The sequence below is a fragment of the Protopterus annectens genome, chromosome 5.part0 (assembly GCF_019279795.1).
Source record: "Protopterus annectens isolate FY-2018-M chromosome 5.part0, PAN1.0, whole genome shotgun sequence".
Taxonomy (NCBI): domain Eukaryota; kingdom Metazoa; phylum Chordata; order Ceratodontiformes; family Protopteridae; genus Protopterus; species Protopterus annectens.
In genome coordinates, this window is record NC_056735.1 from 774,960,626 (window position 1) to 774,975,819 (window position 15,194).

The 15,194-nt window shown below is 40.3% G+C and overlaps 1 protein-coding gene across 1 annotated transcript in view; it reads right to left on the reverse strand.

The window, feature by feature from the left end:
• The window catches only part of EXPH5 (exophilin 5), a 744,233-nt gene that overhangs the window by 555,159 nt on the left and 173,880 nt on the right, over positions 1 to 15,194 (reverse strand). The window lies entirely within an intron of this gene.

Here is a 15,194-nt window from a genome sequence, read left to right on the forward strand (position 1 = left end):
TCTTACAAGTTTAACAGAGGTATGTCTTAGACAAGTAAAATATCCCTGATTCAGCATCAATAACCTAGTACAAAATAACATCAGCTTTGTTGTTTAGCTGCAAAAGCAGTGGTGTAATGTGAAACATCACTGTAAAAGGGAATGCAAAAAAAAAAAGAACTGAGTGACAGTCTGGGCATCTACAATTCATATACAATAGCACCTGACAGCAGTGACAAAATACCGTCATGATGTAAAACGTTACCTTCTGCTAAGACAACTCTATGTTACTCCTATGTAGAGAAGATACAAAACTAACACACCAACATCCTCAAAACAACTATATGGCTTCCAGTGATTTATATATTTGTTAATATTGTGTGACTTTGATATCAAAAGTAATACTTTAAGTGAATTACCATTTTTACCACGGCTGCAGCACTTTCTAACTATTCTTTTTTAAAATCATGCTCCAACATGAGGTTCCCATTCACTGCTCTAATGACAAAGCACTGGCTAGAGAACAGAGGCTCATCAGTACATTGTAAGACAGTGCATTGAATACATGGATGGGTATGGCCAGCAAAGGCAGTGATGGTACCCCTTGTGAATAGGAGTGGGACGGTATACATGCAGACATATAGGGCATAGATGATCCTTGTAGTGACACAACTGCTCATGCCGCCATTAGTAGAGGAATTAGACTACAAAGAAATACACTCACTGCAGGGATACTGAGGAGGATGTAAACTTCCCATTAACTCTGCTTTTTTGGAATACTCCCACAAACAGCAGATTCTTCTTACTAGAGGTGGGCCCCCAAAATGAGGGATATCAAGTCTCGGTGTCTTGCAATCTACAAATATGCATTCCAGTGACAAGATATAATTCTGTGCCATGCTTTATTTTTTTCAGTTTTGATCTTTTCTTCTGCAGGAGTTGTACAATTGTATAACCATCATTAACTTATTGTCCCCTCCATGCAGCTATCCCAAGACACAGACTGATCTACTGTTTACAATGGACTGGAGAGACTCAGAAGTAATTTTATTCATCAAACCTACACCTCTCATTATTTCTTTCAGCTTAAGATATCTCGGAAGCCTTGTACAGTAACAGCATGCCAGAAACACAGCATAATTTCTCACTATAGAAACACAAAGTACTCTGAAATACAAAAGAATTAATGGCAATGCAGCTTAAAACAACAATGCATGTCACATGCTGTTTTACCAACATAAAGGCTTGTCAAAGTAAACCAAGCCCATACTAAAATTGTACATCATGTGAACACACCTTTCACTAATAATTCAGTGACATTAACAAGTTATTAAACTCTTCTAAAACACGTATAAATGGTACCTTAATACCCTCAGATCTAATAATGCAAACAAAATAGTACAGACATAAAATGTCAAAAATGTTCGGTACATTTTTTTTTTCTTTTTCACAAGACACTGAACTCTTTACATTACGTCCACAAGGAAATATGCTGTTGTATACAATGCAATGCATATGTCCCAACAGCTGTGTCTTACCAACAAAAATAAAATGCTTACAACACTGGACGGTTGCAAAAAAGTACTTACTGGTAGCCTGGTAGCATTGCACAAGGAATACAAAAATGCTGTCCCACAGAGTTCAAGTAGAATACAGGTCACTTGCCTCTACCTATGTTTTAGAGACAAGTTAAGTTCCTAGTCCCAAGAGAATAAGAGCAACTGGACAATGTGTGAATCTCAGGACATCAGAAGAAGAATGTAAAGCAAATAGGAAAGTATAGTTGTTTAAGAGGAACTTAGCATAACAGTAGATTTTCTAATTGGTCACTGTTGCAGTAGCTTAAATTTTCTGTGTTACATCTTGCCAAGGATATGACCAACTCATCAGTTTTTCAAAGGGTTCCATATAAAAGTCAGTAAGAGCACCAAAAAGCTCTAGAGCTTTTTTGCCTCAAAAAGAAGGGGGGGGGGGGGCTAGAGCCCTAAAAGGTAAATACTAAGAAAAAATGTCAATGTATGTAAGAACATACATAACAAGGAGTACATACATCTACACCCTGGCAAAAACAGATAAACCAATAGAAGGGGATAGTGGGATGGGATGGCTACTACAATGGTGATTGATTACAACATCTGCTGAAGTGCATTTTTATAAGCGGAACTACGTTCAACATTTGATCACTGTTGTCTCAGCCTAAGATATTTGGCTAGAAAACCATGGCTTATAAAAACAGGGAGGATGAAGATATTTATGAATCTGGGAGCCCCTGAAAAATAGTTCCAAACAAGTTAGTTCTGGACCTTGAACAGGAATCCATTCTATAGTGCTCTGTAAAGAATAAACAGAGGAAGAGTTACTGCTTGAACAAAACTTCGAGTCCACCACTTTCCAAAAAAAAGGCACAGAAGAAGCCAAGGCTTTGGCTGAGTACGCCCCAACTTTGCCTGGAAATGACTTGCTCTAACTGAATACATGAAGTCTGAAGAGTCAAATGAGATGATATGCTATCTCCAAAGCAATCGTGAGAACTCTCTAAAGATAAGCTGTACTAAGTTGCTGAGGTCCTGGAGACCAGAGATGACTCAAGGCCTTAAGAGCATTGATAAAAGCATGTAAATTTCAGAGATGTTAGCAGCTGTCTGTCTTTTTTTCCACATACCTGGCACTTGCAATCCTTTTGATATAATACTCCAAACAAAGTTAGAAGCATTGATTGTGACAGACTGACTAGGAGGTTGAAGGCAGAAGGGGAGAGACAGGTCAAGAGATACTAGGTCTGCCCACCACTTCCCTTCTCCCAAATCCCAGCACTGCAGTCTGAAAGAGTAAAGGCTGTTGATGCTGAGGCCAGACTGACCTCTTAGAATTTCCTCATGTAAAGTCTGGCCCAGGGGATGATCATAATGATAAAAGCCATGAGAACCCGTATTCCTGATAGTCCTAGGCAGAGGACAGCATCTGGCAGGCAAACATCAGGAAATTTTCTTTGTACATTTGTCTTTCTACAACAGCTTAGAGAATACATTCTTTAAGCACTCATAGAAATGTCCTTGCATCCTACTGCAGTTAGATACTGTGTTCAGCATCAACTTAAATGTATTGCAGGGACAAGTTTATATAGATATATATATATATTTTTTTTGGGCAGTTATTTATTTCTGTGCTCCTTAACCAGGTTAGTGAACTGGCAAAAGATCCTTTCCACTCACTGCACAAGCCACAAGCACAAACTTTTATTACTGAAGACTTACTCAAACAAAAATGTAGATACCAAATAAAGACTCTGCATTGTAATAACACCTTTTGCAATGAAAAACAACATATACACCACAAGAAAAAAATTACATTTTCAGTCAACCTTCATAAACATTACTCAGAAATAGTATACTGTAGGTAGCTGTCAACGAACACACAACAGTGATGTGATGAAGAGTACTTAAACCATTATCTCCAAAGCACCTGCACTGATGCAGCTTTAACAGATGCTCTTTTAGTTTAATTTGGAAACAAAGGAGATTGTACTCATTTCTGATTCAATATGGCAGAGCTTATTCAACAAGAAGCTGTGATTTCAGTGGAAGACATGTCACCTGCTGTCTTAATGAAAGTGGGATTAGAGAGAGACTGTGAGTGTACTTTGATTAAGGTATTGTACTAGGTAGGGATAAGATGCCACAGAAATATTCTGAAGAAGAAGCAGGCAACCACTGAAGTGGAGCCGTTTAAAGGTGACACTTGTAAGTAGAACGAATGTCTTGTCATAGAAGAGAAGCCAGACAGCACAATATAGGAGAAAGCCTTGATGTTATGGATTATGTGAAGATTGATGAAATAAATCATTTTGGTTAAATTTGCCTGAAGAAGATAAATATCTGATCAGTGAAATGTGATAAAATGGAATGGGTTTTCTGTTTAAAATAGATTTAACACCAACAGCAAGCCTTGGGTACAAGATTATTAGAAATTTTATGAACAAGCATCTACTTATCTAAGAAGTTTACCCACATGCAACTTAATGGAAATACTTGCACTCGGCTGGAGATCTACATACTTAAAGGAAGTGACATGCTCAGTTATATTCTCATGAAAGTCTTTCTTTAGAAGAAGGCTGTCTGGTAAAGCTTCTGAGATGTGACAAGTAACAACATTTGCTGATCTTTTCTTTGGGGACGAGGAGAGTATTTAGTATTACATTATTTGCAGACAGCAGATGCTGACATTGCTGAAGCCTTGCTGTATGCATTTATGTACAGTAGGTAAAATTTGGGCTTCAGCCTTCACTCAACATTAGAAGACTATCTACATAAAGATTTATATGTAAAGTTGGAACTGAGTTCAGAAGATCATTGCAAATAATGGAAAAAGGATTAGGCTCAATACAGAAACACCAGTGCTGGTGGTGCTGCGGTAGCGTTGTCGCCTCATAGCAAGACGTTGTCCCGTTCGATTCTCAGCTAGAGCATCTTCTGTGTGGAGGCATACGGGAATGGGGCATGTCTTTGTTAAAGGTTGTGCGTCAGGGCTGGTAACCCGGTATGTAAAAATCCACTACCAATCATTAGCAGACCGGAGTTCCGCTGTGGCGACCTCTAACCGGGAAAAGCCAAAAGACACAAACAAACAAAAATACCGGTGCTACTATTTGCAGCCTGTTTTGCCCTAATAGGGTATTGCAATTTTTTAATATGAAATTAACTGCTGCTCAATTAATTTCTGAATAATTAAATGGGCCTTCATCAAAGCCAAAGCTTTGTATACAGCTTAGTAACTAGAAATGTGTGGATAACCATTTCAAATGACCTTTTGTAGAGCAACAAAGATTGCAGCAGGAAGCAGTATATTTTCCATACTGTTAAAAAATATTATCTGATAAACACTAGACTATAATTTATGTTGTGTAACCAAGTCTGAAGCCATGCTGCACATGTGAATCCAGGCCATTAATCCCACAGTGTCCCATAATTTGTTCATAACCATCTGTTTACTGAATCTTAGAAATATCCTGCAAAACAAAAGTGATACATAATCAGAAATTAGTTTAGGATTTAGGACTTTAGAGGAAATTAGTAGCGTGTTTAAGCTGAGACTGAGATTAAGTGAGGGAAAATACTAAAACGTTCTGGACTGTGATGGGTTAGATAGAAATTTAGAAAAACTACATACAGATGAGCTATATTTATTATCTGACTGAGAAAATGACCATTATTTGAACTGGTTATGAAAAAGGGTTATGTACACAGCCATATGTAAAATAATGAGGCACAGATATACCATCCTGAATATGATGCCAGCAGTGACTGTTATAACTGAAAACTGTTTGAAATTGCTCATTTAACTAGTAATCTCCACTCGCTTTTAAGCTTTTCATGCTCAGAAATAAGAGATAAGGTTTTACTAAACCTCCAGTTTTACCAAATGCTATCTCTAAATCTGAGTTGTTCCTAAAGCCTGGAGGCTAGGAAGGGACATTTACCATCTCTCAGTTGACACATCTGTTATGGGAAAAGCTTAAACTGACTCTGACTTAGCATATGTAGAAACTGTTCCAAGAATGACACCAACATCCTACTGATAGGAAAGGTTACATTCTGAAGCAAAATGTTATTTAAGAAGACTGTAATATTAATTATATAGAACAGGCCTAGCAATAACAAAGCATGAAACAGATTTAGGCCTTTTAAAGAATAACCAGGTGAAGGCTGGACAATGATCGCTCTTGGTATGTGTGCAAAACAGTGTAGATATGCATCCATGAAGAATAATGGTGATGATGGTGTCTAAAAGGGAACGGTTGCCAAACTGGGTGGTTGGTCTTGGGGACTCATTTATAATTTGCAAAATGCAAAGTATGCCTATAGTTCAGTACAGGCTACAATGACACTGACTATTTAGTCGAGATTAAAGTCACCAGGGAATTAAAATTGTTTTGCTAATGGATAGGTGGTCCACACAGTTTAGGAGGGTATCACATTTTTAAATAGAAGAATGTAAAATGGTCCTATACATCATATCAATTGGTAAGGACCATCATATCAATTGGTAAGAGCTTGAATTAGATTTAGGAATTTTTTTTACTGTACCTCCATACAAATTTTTCATCCCTACCTAATTATTTCTTCAAACAATCACAAGCAACAGTGAATCTCCGCACTGCTTCTGGAAAGTCATTCTGAAGTCCCTCTACTTTCTCTGTGAAACCGTACTTCCTTGCATCAGTTTTGAAATGTTCATCTTGAAGCTGTAGCCAATGTCTCTTTTCCTGCTCTCTTTCTTCAACTCCAAACCTCTCACCTGCCCAGTGACACCATACCACTTCTAATTTCATGCCCCATTTCCTCATCACACAACATCAAGTTGTTTGATGCTCAGTTTTGGTAATTTTTGTTTTGTACATTTTCTGTCAGACTCCCTTATTAAGCATAGCCAGACAGAAATGGACAAAATAATTAAGATGTGGTCTTATTAGTGATTTCTCCAATGTTAAGGAAGAGTTTAGTCTCTCTGACATGTTCTCATAGATGCACACCTCAGTATCCTGTTGGTTTTGTATGGGTAAGAATTACTAGTATTATACAGATGCACACCTCAGCATCTTGTTGGTTTTGTATGGATAACAATTACTAGTATTATATAGATGCACACCTCAGCATCTTGTTGGTTTTGTATGGATAACAATTACTAGTATTATATATATGTACACCTCAGTATCCTGTTGGTTTTGTATGGATAACAATTACTAGTATTATATAGAGGTACACCTCAGTATCCTGTTGGTTTTGTATGGGTAAGAATTACTAGTATTATATAGATGCACACCTCAGCATCTTGTTGGTTTTGTATGGATAACAATTACTAGTATTATATATATGTACACCTCAGTATCCTGTTGGTTTGTATGGATAACAATTACTAGTATTATATAGAGGTACACCTCAGTATCCTGTTGGTTTTGTATGGGTAAGAATTTCTAGTATTATATAGATATTTTACACTGAGGTTTGGGGTCTAAAAATTAAGCTTGGGTGCATTTTTTTTGAGGGGGATGCATTCAGGTCCTTGAGGAACATGTGTTAGTCTTCTAATTTGGAATTTGTTGAACTAGGTAGGTGCTTGCCGTCAATCAAAAAAGAAATTATGTACTCACCATAACATTCTATGTTTGTTGTCCACCTCACCCTTCGTTCTTACATGTGGGTTCATCTGATTACAAAGCTCGAAGTCTCCAAGTTGGCTCGTGGCAAGGTAGGTATCCCATAATGCAGTAGTATCAATCCTCAGATCTTGTTTGCTGCTAACTATAATAGAAAACAGTTATACTGTACCCTCAGGTAAAGGAGAAACAATAGTGAAAGGTCTCCAACATAAGGAAGAGCAAAAATTTCCTACCAGATCCTCTAGGACTATATGGGTGGGGGTAGGTGGGTTTGTAAGAATGAAGGGCGAGATGGACAACAAACATAGAACGTTATGGTGAGTACATAACTTCTTTATGTTATATTGTCCTATCTCGCCTTCATTCTAACATGTGGGACAGCGTTCCTAGCACTTTATTCTCAGGTGGCTCACAGGAATACACTCTTGAGCACCGTGGAACCAAAGGAAGCTCTGTCCCTGGAGGCCAAACCAACTTTGTAATGAGTAAGAAAAGTATGGGGGCGTGCCCAAGTCATGACTGCACAGATACTGTCCAATGAAATTCTGGCTTGAAAGGCAGTGGATGTTGCTACTGACCTGGTTGAGTGACCTCTAACCTTGAAGGGGAGTTTCTTGTTACTGGAGGAGTGTATAAAAGTTATGCAATTAGAAGGCCAATTAGATAATGTGATCTTAGAGACTGGCATACCCTTTCTTGCCTCTGAAAAGGATATGAATAACCGATCTGACTTCCTAAATTCTTTATTTCTGTGGAGGTAGAAACTCAGTTGCCTATGCACATCAAGTTGGTGAAGTCTGTATTCTGCCTTGTTGGTATGGTTAGGGAAAAATACTGGAAGTTCATTTGATTGGTTAATATTAGATTGGGAAAAAATCTTAGGGCCAAAGGATAGGTTAGTTCGAAGTGAAACCCTATCTTTATGGAAGATCAAATAAGGAGGCTTGACTGAAAGCACTTGTAGCACTGAAACTCTTATAGCTGAGGTTATGGCTACCAGAAGAATAGTTTTCCAAGAGAGGAACTTTAGATCACAAGTGGATGAAGGTTCAAAGGGTGGTGAGGCTAAGTGCAACAGGACAAAGATAAAGTCCCAAGGAGGGACAGGTTCTTTAAATGGAGATCTCAATAAGGAAGTGCCTTTCAAGAAGGCTTTACACAGTCTATGTGCCATCAAGTTAGAATTATGCTGTCTTAAGTGGAAATTGGAGATAGCTGCTAGCTGAACTTTAATTGTGGCAGTGGCTGAGCCTTGTTGGAAGAGTTCTGAAAGGAAATCCAAAATTGAAGAAATTGGGGCAGTGAAGGAATCTATGTTTCTGGTCTGTGCCCAAAAAGAAAATCTTTTCCATTTAGTAGCATATAGTTTTCTGGTAGAAAGCTTATGAGAGGATATCAAGATATGTTTTACTGTTGGAGTGAAATCGTGAAGCCTAAGGTTGGAAGTGGAGCAGCCAAGCTGTGAAGTTGAGGATGTCGAGAGAGGGATGGAACGTTCCTGACATATATGTCAGCAGGTTTGGAACTGGGTCCAGAATCCATGGATCCTCCAGCAGATGAGGCCCGAGAAAGGGGAACCAAATCTGATGAGGCCAGTATGGAGCAATGGGAATCATCTTGTTTCCCAAGGATTTTGCCTTCTGAATGACTTTTGATATGAGGGGAAACAGGGGAAAGGGATAAAGAAGTCCTGAGGGCCGATTAGTGCGTCTCTCGTGGTCTCCCCCAGAAGGGGGGGGGGGGTTAGGGCAAAGTAGCTGCTGCATTTGGTGTTCATAGGGCTGGCAAAAAGATCGCAGCCAGGCTGACCCCATCTCTTCCGCTATGTTCTGATTCAGAGATCACTCATGAGGCATCAAAATTGCCCTGCTGAACCGGTCGGCTATCACACTGGACTTTCCTGGGATGTGCATTGCGACTAAAAAGCATTGGGAAGATACTGCCCACTGCCAAACCCTCAGAGCCTCTCAACAAAGTGGGTATGATCGGGTTCCTCCCTGTTTGTTTATATACCATACCACTGACATTGTCTGACTGGATTTTAATCATCCCTAGAAGAGGAGAGCTGTGGAGTGCTTGCAAAGCCAGATGTACTGCTCTCATCTCTAGAACACTGATGTGCAAATGGGCAACTTGTTCTTGCCATATGCCTTGGACTGTCTTTCCCAGGCAATGCCCCCCCCACACCCTATCTGGGAAACATCCATGGCCACAGTAGCAACAGGTTGATGAATGAATGGTCTCCCGGTGGTTAACTCATTGGACTGAATCCACCAACGAAATTCCTTCTTGCAAGTTTCTGTTATTATGATTGGGTGAGATAGAGGAAGTTCCTGAAGTGACCACTGAGAGAAGAGTAACCACTGTAGGATTCTCATATGCATACTGGCTAATGAAAGGTGGGTTATGGTTGAGGCCATTATTCCCAGTAGTTTGAGCACTATCTTTGCCTTGACATTGTGTTTGGGAAGAAGAAGCAATATCTGTTGTTTGAGATTCATAATTCTGTCGGCGGGAAAGCACACCATCATTGAAACAGTGTCTATTTCTGCATCTACAAAAGTACCATGCTGACAGGGCAACAAGGCAGATTTTTGCAAGTTTATTGTAATGCCTAGCTGAGCACAAATTTGTAGAGTCATGTCTCTGGTCTGTTGAAGTAGATGCTTGGTGGTGGCAGTTAGGAGCCAGTCGTCCAGGTACGGAAACACTCGGAATCCAAGACTTCTCAAGTGAGCCATTACTACTGCCATGCATTTGGTGAACACTCTGTGGGCTGTAGTGAGACCAAAAGGCAGAGCGCAAAACTGATAGTGACTGGCTCCCAGCCAGAAGCGTAAGTGACTCCTCGATGCTCTGTCCATTTTTATGTGGTAGTATGCATCTTGAAGCTCTATCAAGCAAATCCAATTGTCTTTCCCTAAAAGGGGGAGTATAGACTGCAGTGTCACCATTCTGAACTTGGACTTCTTTACTGATTTGTTTAGTTTGCCAAGATCCAATATGGGCCTCCAGTCCCGTTTTTTTTTTATATTAAAAAGAATCTCGAGTAAGTTCCGAATCCTATCTGGTCTGTGGGGATGGTTTGGAGGACTCTTTTGTTTAGCAACTTTTGGATCTCTACAGTTGCTTGATCCCTGTGATTGGGTGGAACATCCAGGATTTTCCTGGTTTGAGGGGGGGGGGGGTAGGAAAAGAGTATCGAGTATCCTCTGGATATTATGTTTTGTACCCACTTGTCTTTTGTGATGTTGTGCCAGGCTTCTGGGTGCAAAGATAAACATCCCCCAACTGTCTCCAGAGCAGAACTGTTAGGCCTCCTTTCAGGAGCACTGATAGGGACGTCCGCAAAAGGAATCACAGTCGCCCTGGTTCTGCGGACTCTCTCTGCCTCTAGGACAGCATCTACCATTATTTCCTCCCCCTCTGCCCCTGTGGAAGGAATCATCTCATGCATCTGGGAAAAATCTCTGGGATTTCTTGAACTACATCTTCCCACCTTTCTGCCCTTTAGGATAGGGTCTTGAAGGGACAGAAAAGTGTACTCCAATGGCAGAGAGAGTTTTCCCTTCCTGCACGCATCTGGTGAGTGTATCCTTAACTTTTGGTCCAAACAGTGAGGAACCATCAAAGGGGATATTTGTGAAGGTAGACAAAGGGTTCCACAAAGTTACACAAGCGCATCCAGGAGTGTCTCCTCAAGGAAACTCCTGAACCTGCTGCCCTACTCACTCCATCTGCTACGTATGATATCAGTCTCATAGAGGAGTTCACAATTGAGTTTAGGGTGGATAACTGAGCGGTAACCTTTTCTGGTACCCCCAGAGTTGAAGTACCCTGTAGGGTATCTCCTAATTCCTTCAGGAGATCTCTCTGAAGCCTTGTAAAATGGGTAAGATAATTCAGAGATCTAAGGGTAAAAGCTGCTGAAGAAAAAATATGCTTCCCATATCTGTCCATCGTTCAAGACTCCGGCGGATGTACAGATGAGGATGTCTCTGCAAGCTCCTTCTTGGTGGCTGCTGCCACCTCCACAGCATCTACCGGCACACCTTTTGTCAAGAAATCTTTTTCCTTGGGGGCTGAGAAAACCTGTTTGGCCCCCTAGGGACTGGGTCCATTGTGTCAGGGGATTCAGTCACCTTTTGACTGACCAAATCCATGAGCTCATCAAAAGGTGGAGACACCCAAGAGGCTGAAGTTTGAGATCAGAAAGCCTTAAGGTACACCGACTTCTCATCAGAAGGGGTGATGATACGCCAGCTGCCTCTCTGTTTTAGGATCTCAAGGATATCTACGAATGAGATATCATCAGAGGATGACCATGGGGACCCTTCTGACTCCTCGAGGTCAGGGATGTAGCCAGGATTTTCTGATTTGTACTCACAGCTCCTACAATGCTGCTCCCAACAACCCACATCTACAAGCCACACTCACAAGCCAAGGCTTAAATACGTCCTAGGGCCAATAGCCTAGTACCTACCTATGAACCTATATATATATATATATATATATATATATATATGTGTGTGTGTGTGTGTGTATATATATATATATATATATATATATATATATATATATATAAATACTGCATCAAATACACTGATGGGCTAACAAATAATTTGCTTGCTTGCTAACATTCTTTTGATATCTGACATTTAAGTTGTTTACAACTAAAACGCGACTGCATGCAAACTCATTCTGTCTTACTGTCATTGTCTTTCTCCCTGTCACTTTTTATATATAATTTACTCATGATTATTTGAGATTCAAACTAAGAATATATTCAACGTGCACTAAAATGTCCTGTTTCCTGAGTCTTGGGAATTTCAAGTAGCACAATAACATTCTCCACTCCTGTACTTCATCCAAAGGCAATGTTCAGCAATGTCTATTCAAGCTGTGCCTTCATTATCTGCTTGAGCTGATATTGCAAAAAATAGGTGGTCTTTCCACATAGCTTTTGAAACTACACACATTCAGAATTTAAAGCAATCTTTGTTTTATGCAAGAAAAGCACTCTCCCTTGTCCCTTCAACAACTTCACCTTTTAAGAGGGTGGCAACTGTAACATTTGCTATTAGGGACCCTTGTATACAAAAATAATGAGTGATTGATATTTCATGACAACTGTACATATATGTGAAGCCTGATGTACCGAGTCTAGGCTAGTTCAGATGCTTAATAATCCTGCGCACAACACTTAATGCAAGAATCCTCTCACCCACACTATTTGTTTTCATATTCTGCCCTTTCAGATGCTAAGGAAATAATGAACTATAGCTATTTACACAGACGCTATGTTTGCCAAATAGTCCCCCCCCCCAAAAAAAAAAAAAAAAAAAAATCTCAGACAGAATATCTCTTAGTTTAGTATGTATTCACATTAAGCCTAAAATAACTGACAATTATTTTCCACAATACACGCGCCACATGTGGTTGTGCGTCAGGGCCGGCAACTAAGCATGTAAAAACCTACTGCCAATCATTAGCGGACTGGAGTTCCGCTGTGGCGAACCCTAACCGGGAAAAGCCGAAAGACAACAACAACAACGCACCACATCTACATAATTTCACTGTTTGGGTTCATTGATTGAATTGAAGGGAGTAAGGTGAGGGTGTCATCGAGTGAGCAGAAGGGAGTAAGGTGGAGTTGTGGGTATAGCCCTTTATCGTTTGCTCAGGACTTGCACTCCCAGAAAGTGCACTGCAGATCGACATATGTTTTTGAATAAGTCATAATTTAATTATGGCTTTAAAAGAGACCATTAGTGAACTCTGTCTTTGCGTCCATCTCTATTTACATGCATGCATATAAATGGATGTGTGTATGAAACTATGTCCGATGCACTTTTGTTTGTCAGTGTCGGATCTTGAGGAATAGTTCTCTTAACGGAAATTAAAACATGTACATTTTCAACTCAGCTCTGGCTCTGACTGCACGCTGCCTTTTTTCAGTACTGGTGCTGTAATGCCTTGCACGATCTAAGAGCTAGTAATCCAAAAAAGAAGAATGCTCGTACTGTTCGTTACTATCTAAGAGCTAGTTATTCACATTTTGCGGTAGGCCTTTCATGCTTCCCGCCCTCCTGTGATGCCTTGCGCCATCTAAAAGCTAGTGTTACAAATACAGAGTACACTATATTTCACTCTGAATTTGTATTAGGTAGGTATAGTGTTCCATAAATAATAGTCACTTAAAGTGTAATGGTACCTGAAAACAAGCCTACAACACAATTTACAAAACTTGTGCCATACAGTGATAAAATGTTAATATTAACACATGTCGCAGGACTAGGATGAACTATAAATGCTTCTGCTGAGAAGTAGAGAAAATCTGTGTATCATGTATTTGTTTGCCTTGAGTTTGGCAGTCATAATTTGCACAGAAAAACACACAAGCATAAATTCAGAAATGCGCTGAGCCTTTTTGTTTTTGAGATATGACACTCAGTTAGTGACTACTTTTAAGCACACTGACAACTGACATGCCATAAAGTTTTGTGTGCGCGCGCGTTTGTTCTTTGGCAGATTTTACTAACTACTACTAGTATTCTAGTCAGATTTTCAATGCGCCACACGCCACTCATGATATGAATAAAGCATATCTAAATTATTCAACCAACCATGCAACCAACCAATCAACCAAAACAATTTTATCTCTAAACTAGGCACTCCCATCCTTACTAACCTTCAAATATCACAAAAATGAAAACTTGAACAATGCAATAACTAACTGTTAAATATGTAGCAAATTCCCCTTTGAGCACCCACCACTATATCACTAAAAACCTAAATTGATTAGAACTATCCTATCACTGCTCAGTTAAATTAGATGGGATTGGAAAACAAACAGTACTTAATTATTAGCGGATACTGGGCAGTTGATCAGTGTGTGTGTGTGCCTTAGTGACTAGTCTTCTCGTCACACTCAAATATTACGCACCTAAATGTGTAAAAGAAAGGCTGTTTGCCAAGGATCGGAAAATAATAAAAGCAGCAATGTACATGCATGTAGATGTGGCTTGCAAGCACTTGGAAATCAAAAAAAAAAATGCTCTTGCAAAGTTGCAAAATCAGCAAAACTGACCAGGCAACTACCACTAGTTCACTTCATTGTATACTGCATCTGTGATATAAATAACCAAAAACGTATAATACCTCACATGATAAAAATGATTCAGATAAGCCGAAGCAAGCAGATCAAGTGGAACTGGACTTGGAAATGTACTCTCTATATTAATATTTGCTGTCTACTCCACGCTCTCTCTCTCACAACTAAAGCGGGAGTCTGGACCAATCAGAAGCCATTAGTTTGTAGCTAACAGGCTGCTGACTCCACAATCATGGGTCCTAAGGCCAGCCAGATTCTACCCCCCCCCACTCTAGATAAACTGTACTGAAATGCGTACAGTCAATATGCCTCCCGACGTCCCTGCTCGAGGTCAGTGTCAGAGGTGACACTCATCAGGGGAGTCTACATGCTTTCTCTTGCATGTTTTCTTCTGAGGAGTCTCCTCAAAAGGGTATTCTGGGGAGGTCTCAAAAGAATGGGGACAACCCAGAGGGTGTTCCTGAGGCTGCGGATCTCTGCTGTCTTGTGGATAGGGTGGCACCAAGACAGAAGCCGGTGCTTTTGGGGAAAGAACATCAGCATCCTTGCATAGAGCTGTAGATTTGGCCACCACACTCCTCATCAGCTTGAAGGCTGACTCCCCCAGCTCTGAGGACACCACTTGTTCTGAAGAAGCAAAGGTAGCCCCTGGTTCCAGGGAGATCGGCTCCAAAGCTGATGTAGGAGCTGAGCTCAGGTGAGCCAACACACCGAGAGGTAGACTCGGAACCGAAGAGTCTTGGGTCTGAGAATCCCCCTCAGGGCCGACTGGTAAACTTCAGCTCCCACACACTACTGATGGCACTGAGTGTTGGAGCAGATATCGGTTCCAGAAAGGCCACTTGGGCTGACGGAGCTGAAGGTTCTACTGCAAACGGTACTGAATATTCTGGCTCAGATAGACTGAATGGCTCGGAGGAAGAACAGAAGCAGTTGACAAGACTT